The sequence below is a fragment of the Columba livia genome, unplaced genomic scaffold (assembly GCF_036013475.1).
Source record: "Columba livia isolate bColLiv1 breed racing homer unplaced genomic scaffold, bColLiv1.pat.W.v2 Scaffold_2064, whole genome shotgun sequence".
NCBI classification, from domain to species: Eukaryota; Metazoa; Chordata; class Aves; order Columbiformes; family Columbidae; genus Columba; species Columba livia.
This window is the reverse complement of record NW_027043205.1, coordinates 26,810-33,453: the sequence shown is the minus strand read 5'-3', so window position 1 is coordinate 33,453 and position 6,644 is coordinate 26,810. Positions and strand designations below refer to the sequence as shown.

Below are 6,644 nucleotides of genomic sequence, written 5' to 3'. Positions count from 1 at the left end.
TTATGTATATGTGTCTATATATACGTTCCCCAAGTATATCTTGATAGTATCTGAACTAAACCCTTTATCAAGGGCAGAGGAGAGGGGCAGGAGAACCTCTGTGACCTACTGACCACCCTCATAATCCCCCCCAAGTTCCCATGGGACCTTCATGGTCTCCCATCCAAGTACTGACCGGGGCCGACCCTGCTTAGCTTCCCAGATCAGACAAGATAGGGCGTTCTACATATATATATATATTATGTATATGTGTCTATATATACGTTCCCCAAGTATATCTTGATAGTATCTGAACTAAACCCTTTATCAAGGGCAGAGGAGAGGGGCAGGAGAACCTCTCTGACCACCCCTCATAATCCCCCCCAGGTACCATTGACCTTCATGGTCTCCCATCCAAGTACTGACCGGGGCCGACCCTGCTTAGCTTCCCACCATCAGATGAGATTGGGCATTCTACACACATATATATATGTATGTATCTATATATATGTTCCCCAAATATACCTGATAGTATCTGAATTAAAGGGGCAGAGCAAAGGAGCAGGAGAACCTCTCAATCTACTGACCCACCCTCATAATCCCCCCCAAGTCCCATTGACCTTCATGGTCTCCCATCCAAGTTACTGACCGGGGCCGACCCTGCTTAGCTTCCCACATCAGATGAGATCAGGCGTTATATACAGATACATACATATATATATATATCTATATAGATGTTCCCCAAGTATATTCTGATAGCATCTGAACTAAACCCTTTATTAAGGGCAGAGGAGAGGGGCAGGAGAACCTCTCTGACCACCCTCATAATCCCCCCCAGGTACCATTGACCTTCAAGGTCTCCCATCCAAGTACTGACCGGGGCCGACCCTGCTTAGCTTCCCACATCAGACAAGTTGCTGATGGTAGCCCTGGTCCCCAGTACCAACCCTTGATGGACTCCCCACATATTGGGGGGGTCAATGGGTGTGTGGGTGGGGACACCCCCAAAAAAACAGCCCCCCTCCCCCCCCCCCCAGACCCACCTGCAGAGGCCAAAGAGGAGCCAGAAGCAGCTGCTGTCCCAGTGCTCCAGGGAGGGCCAAGGTCAAGGTCAAGGTCGCCGCTGCATGCGCCCCCAGCGCTGCCCCCCCCCAAGTCAAGGAAAATTGGGGACACCCCCCCCCCCCCCCGGACACCCCCCTGCAAACTGGGATTGGGGGATCCCCCCCTCAGTACTGGGAATGGGGAACCCCCCCAAATCAAGGGCCCCCCCCAAAAGCCCAAAGAGGGGGGGGGGGTGAACCCCAGGAATAGGGACCCCCCTTAAGAAGTGACACCACCCCCCCAAAATCCCATTTGGGGTCCCCCTAATTGCACCCCCCCCCTCCGTTTTTGGGGTCCCCACCCAATTTTGGGGGCCACCCCCCATTTTAGGGTGTCCCCCCCAATTTAGGGGCCCCCCCCCCCCCAATTTAGGGTCTTCCCCCTTTTTGGGGTCCTACCCCCACATTCAGGGCCCCCCCCCCCCAACTCTTAGGGTTCCCCCCATATTCCAGAGCCCCCCCCCCCCACTTTTAGGGGTGTGTCCCCCCTTTTTGGGTCCCCCCAGTTTCCAAACCACCCCCATTTAAGCCCACCCCCCATGTTCTAGGGTCCCCCAAAGTCTTGGGGTCCTCCCATATTTCAAAGCCCCCCCCCCCCCCAATGTCTCAGACCCCCCCCCATATCAGGACCCCCCCCCCCCCCCCCCCAATTTTTGGGGTGTCCCCCCCCCATTTTTGGGGATACACAGCAGCCCCTGCCCCGCGTGGAACATGGAGACGCCCGAGAAGAACCCGATGAGTTCCACCCCCAGGAGCCCCAGGGACCCCCACAGGGCCCCCCCCAACCTGGGGGGACACGGGGGGGGGTCAGGGGGGGGACATGGGGGGGACACCCCCACCCCCCCCCCCCCCCAACTTGGGGACACCCTATAGGGGTCATGGGGGAAATAGGGGAGGGATGTGGGGATACAATGGGGGGACATAGGGACACTGGGGAGGGGGACATGGGGGGGACAGAGGGACATGGGGGACACTGGGGGACATGGGGGGGACTTGGGGACACTGGGGGGGACATGGGGACATGGGGGGGACTTGGGGACACTCTGGGGGGGGGGGACATGGGGGAACATAGGGAGATGTGGGGGGACTTGGGGACACTGGGGGGGGACATGGGGGGGACTTGGGGACACCCTGGGGGGGACATGGGGAACATGGGGGGGACTTGGGGACACCCTGGGGGGGACATGGGGACATGGGGGGAACTTGGGGACACCCCTGGGGGGGACATGGGGGGGACTTGGGGACACCCTGGGGGGGGGAACATGGGGGGGGACAGAGGGACATGGGGGACACTGTTGGGGACATGGGGGGATGTGGGGGACAACCATGGGGAGATATGGGGGGGACATGGGGGACAATTGGGGGGGGGGGGCATAGAGGTGATGGGGATACCCGGGGGGGGACTTGGGGACACTGGGGGGGACATGGGGGGGACTTGGGGGACACTGGGGGGGGGGACATGGGGGGGACTTGGGGACACTGGGGGGGGACATGGGGACATGGGGGGGACTTGGGGACACCCTGGGGGGGACATGGGGGGGACATAGGGAGATGTGGGGGGGACTTGGGGACACTGAGGGGGGACATGGGGGGGGACTTGGGGACACCTGGAGGGGACATGGGGACATGGGGGGACATGGGGGGGACTTGGGGACACTGGGGGGGGACATGGCGGGGGACCTGGGGACACCCCTGGGGGGGGGACATGGGGACATGGGGGGGACTTGGGGGACTCTCTGGGGGGGAAATGGGGGGACATAGGGAGATGTGGGGGGGACTTGGGGACACCCTGGGGGGGACATGGGGACATGGGGGGGGACTTGGGGACACCCTTGGGGGGGACATGGGGACATGGGGGGGGACTTGGGGACTCTCTGGGGGGGGGACTTGGGGGGACATAGGGAGATGTGGGGGGGACTTGGGGACACCCTGGGGGGGGGACATGGGGGGGACTTGGGGACACCCTGGGGGGGACATGGGGACATGGGGGGGGACTTGGGGACACCCTGGGGGGGGACATGGGGGGGACATATGGGGGGACATGGAGGGGACAGAGGGACATGGGGACACTGGGGGGGGACGACATGGGGGTACATAGGGAGATGTGGGGGGACTTTGGGGGGACAATGGGGGGGACAGAGGGACATGGGGACACCTGAAGGGGACATGAAGACACTGGGGGGGGGAACATGGGGACATATTGGAGGGGTTGGTGTCCCCAGGGTGTTCACCCATTTTTGGGGGAGGGGGGGTGTCACTCACAGCCGCTCCGCCTGCTCGTGTTCCTCTGCTGAGAACTCCAGGGGCAGCGAGGCCAAAACGTTGGGGTTCCTGGGGGACCCAGGCGTTCGGGAGGGACCCAGGCATCCGGGGGAATGCTCACACCCCTCCCCCACCCCATGTCTTCCATATCCCCATGTCCCCCTGTCCCGATGTTCCATATCCCCATGTCCCCCTGTCCCCATGTCCCCCCTGTCCCTATATCCCCATATCCCCATGTCCCCCATATCCCCATGTCCCCCATGGTCCCCACTGTCCCCATGTCCCTATATCCCCCTGTCCCCACATCCCCATATCCTCCTGTCCCCCCTGTCCCCATATCCCCCTGTCCCCATATCCCCCTGTCCCCATGTCCTCCTGTCCCCATGTCCCCCTGTCCCTATATCCCCCTGTCCCCCCTGTCCCCATATCCCCCTGTCCCCATATCCCCCTGTCCCCCTGTCCCCATGTCCCATATTCCCCATGTCCCCATATCCCCCTGTCCCCACATCCCCATATCCTCCTGTCCCCCACATCCCCCTGTCCCCCTGTCCCCATATCCCCCCTGTCCCCCCTGTCCCCATATCCCCATGTCCCCCTGTCCCCCTGTCCCCCTGTCCCCATATCCCCATGTCCCCCTGTCCCCCTGTCCCCATGTCCCCCTGTCCCCATGTCCCCATATCCTCATATCCCCCTGTCCCCATATCCCCCTGTCCCCATGTCCCCATGTCCCCCTGTCCCCATATCCCCATGTCCCCCTGTCCCCATGTCCCCCTGTCCCCATGTCCCTATATCCCCCTGTCCCCACATCCCCCTGTCCCCATGTCCTCCTGTCCCCATGTCCCCCTGTCCCCATGTCCTCCTGTCCCCATGTCCCCCTGTCCCACACATCCCCATATCCTCCTGTCCCCACATCCCCCTGTCCCCATGTCCCCCTGTCCCCTGTCCCCCTGTCCCCCTGTCCCCCTGTCCCCATGTCCCCTGTCCCCATGTCCCCCTGTCCCCCCGTCCCCACTCACCCGTCCCCACACCAGTACCACCAGTATCACCAGATGCGCCGTCAGGATGAGGACCGGGCGGGAACCAGCGACCCCCGGGAGGACATGGGGGGAGGGGGCGGGGCCTGGGGGGGGGGGAGGGGCAGGAGGGTGTGGTCCCAGTTCCCCCAGTGCCCCCCCAGTGCTCCAGTGCCCCCCCAGCATCCTCCCCATTTGCTCCCAGTATCCCCCAGTGCTCCCAGTGCCCCCCAGTATCCCCCCCATTTGCTCCCAGTATCCCCCAGTGCTCCCAGTGCCCCCCCCAGTGCTCCCAGTGCCCCTCCCAGTGCTCCCAGTGTCCCCCCAGCATCCTTCCCATTTGCTCCCAGTATCTCCCAGTGCCCCCCCAGTGCTCCCACTATCCTCCCAGTGCCTCCCCCAGCATCCTCCCCATTTGCTCCCAGTATCCCCCAGTGCTCCCAGTGCCCCCCCAGTATCCTCCCCATTTGCTCCCAGTATCCCCCCAGTTCTCCCAGTGCCCCCCCAGTGCTCCCAGTGCCCCCCCAGTATCCTCCGTATTGGCTCCCAGTATCTCCCAGTGCCCCCCCAGTGCTCCCACTATCCTCCCAGTATCCTCCCCATTTGCTCCCAGTATCCCCCCAGTTCCCCCAGTGCCCCCCAATGCTCCCAGTGCCCCCCCAGCATCCTCCCTATTGGCTCCCAGTATCTCCCAGTGCCCCCCCAGTGCTCCCAGTATCCCCCCAGTTCCCCCAGTGCCCCCCCAGTGCCCCCCCAGTATCCTCCCCATTTGCTCCCAGTATCCCCCCAGTTCCCCCAGTGCCCCCCAGTGCCTCCAGTGCCCCCCCAGCATCCTCCCTATTGGCTCCCAGTATCCTCCAGTGCCCCCCAGTGCTCCCACTATCCTCCCAGTATCCTCCCCATTTGCTCCCAGTATCCCCCCAGTACTCCCAGTGCCCCCCAGTACTCCCAGTGCCCCCCCAGCATCCCCCCATTTGCTCCCAGTATCCTCCCTTGCCCCCCAGTGCTCCCACTATCCTCCCAGTGCCCCCCAGTATCCTCCCCATTTGCTCCCAGTATCTCCCAGTGCCCCCCCAGTGCTCCCACTATCCTCCCAGTGCCCCCCCAGTATCCTCCCCATTTGCTCCCAGGTATCCCCCAGTACTCCCAGTGCCCCCCCAGTGCTCCCACTATCCTCCAGTATCTCTCCCCATTTGCTCCCAGTATCCCCCCAGTACTCCCAGTGCCCCCCCAGTGCTCCCACTATCCTCCCAGTATCCTCCCATTTGCTCCCAGTATCCCCCCAGTACTCCCAGTGCCCCCCAGCGCTCCCAGTGCCCCCCACCAGCATCCCCCCCATTTGCTCCCAGTATCCTCCCAGTGCCCCCCAGTGCTCCCACTATCCTCCCAGTGCCCCCCAGTATCCTCCCCATTTGCTCCCAGTATCTCCCAGTGCCCCCCATGTGCTCCCACTATCCTCCCAGTGCCCCCCCAGTATCCTCCTCATTTGCTCCCAGTATCCCCCCAGTACTCCCAGTGCCCCCCAGTGCTCCCAGTGCCCCCCTAGCATCCCCCCCATTTGCTCCCAGTATCCTCCCAGTGCCCCCCAGTGCTCCCAGTATCCTCCCCATTTGCTCCCAGTATCCCCCCAATTCTCCCAGTGCCCCCCAGTGCTCCCAGTGCCCCCCCAGCATCCTCCCCATTTGCTCCCAGTATCCTCCCAGTGCCCCCCAGTGCTCCCACTATCCTCCCAGTGCCCCCCAGTATCCCCCCAGTACCCCCAGTGCCCCCAGTGCTCCCAGTGCCCCCCCAGTATCCTCCCTATTGGCTCCCAGTATCCTCCCAGTGCCCCCCAGTACTCCCAGTGCCCCCCCAGTATCCTCCCTATTGGCTCCCAGTATCCTCCCAGTATCCCCCCAGTACTCCCAGTGCCCCCCAGTGCTCCCAGTGCCCCCCCAGCATCCTCCCCATTTGCTCCCAGTATCTCCCAGTGCCCCCCCAGTGCTCCCACTATCCTCCAGTGCCCCCCCAGTATCCTCCCCATTTGCTCCCAGTATCCCCCCAGTTCTCCCAGTGCCCCCCCAGTGCTCCCAGTGCCCCCCCAGTATCCTCCCTATTGGCTCCCAGTATCCTCCCAGTGCCCCCCAGTGCTCCCACTATCCTCCCAGTATCCTCCCCATTTGCTCCCAGTATCCCCCCAGTACTCCCAGTGCCCCCCCGTACTCCCAGTGCCCCCCCAGCATCCCCCCATTTGCTCCCAGTATCCCCCCAGTTCCCCCAGTGCTCCCACTATCCTCCCAGTGCCCCC

The 6,644-nt window shown here is 63.1% G+C and overlaps 1 long non-coding RNA gene across 1 annotated transcript; it reads right to left on the bottom strand.

The window, feature by feature from the left end:
• Window positions 1-790: 790 nt before the first annotated feature.
• On the bottom strand, window positions 791-3,500 carry LOC135577994 (uncharacterized). The gene is made up of 3 exons (XR_010469416.1): window positions 3,345-3,500; window positions 1,768-1,868; window positions 791-1,120 (listed from the first exon to the last, which is right to left on the bottom strand). It is a non-coding gene; the product is annotated as an uncharacterized LOC135577994 (long non-coding RNA).
• Window positions 3,501-6,644: the final 3,144 nt, after the last annotated feature.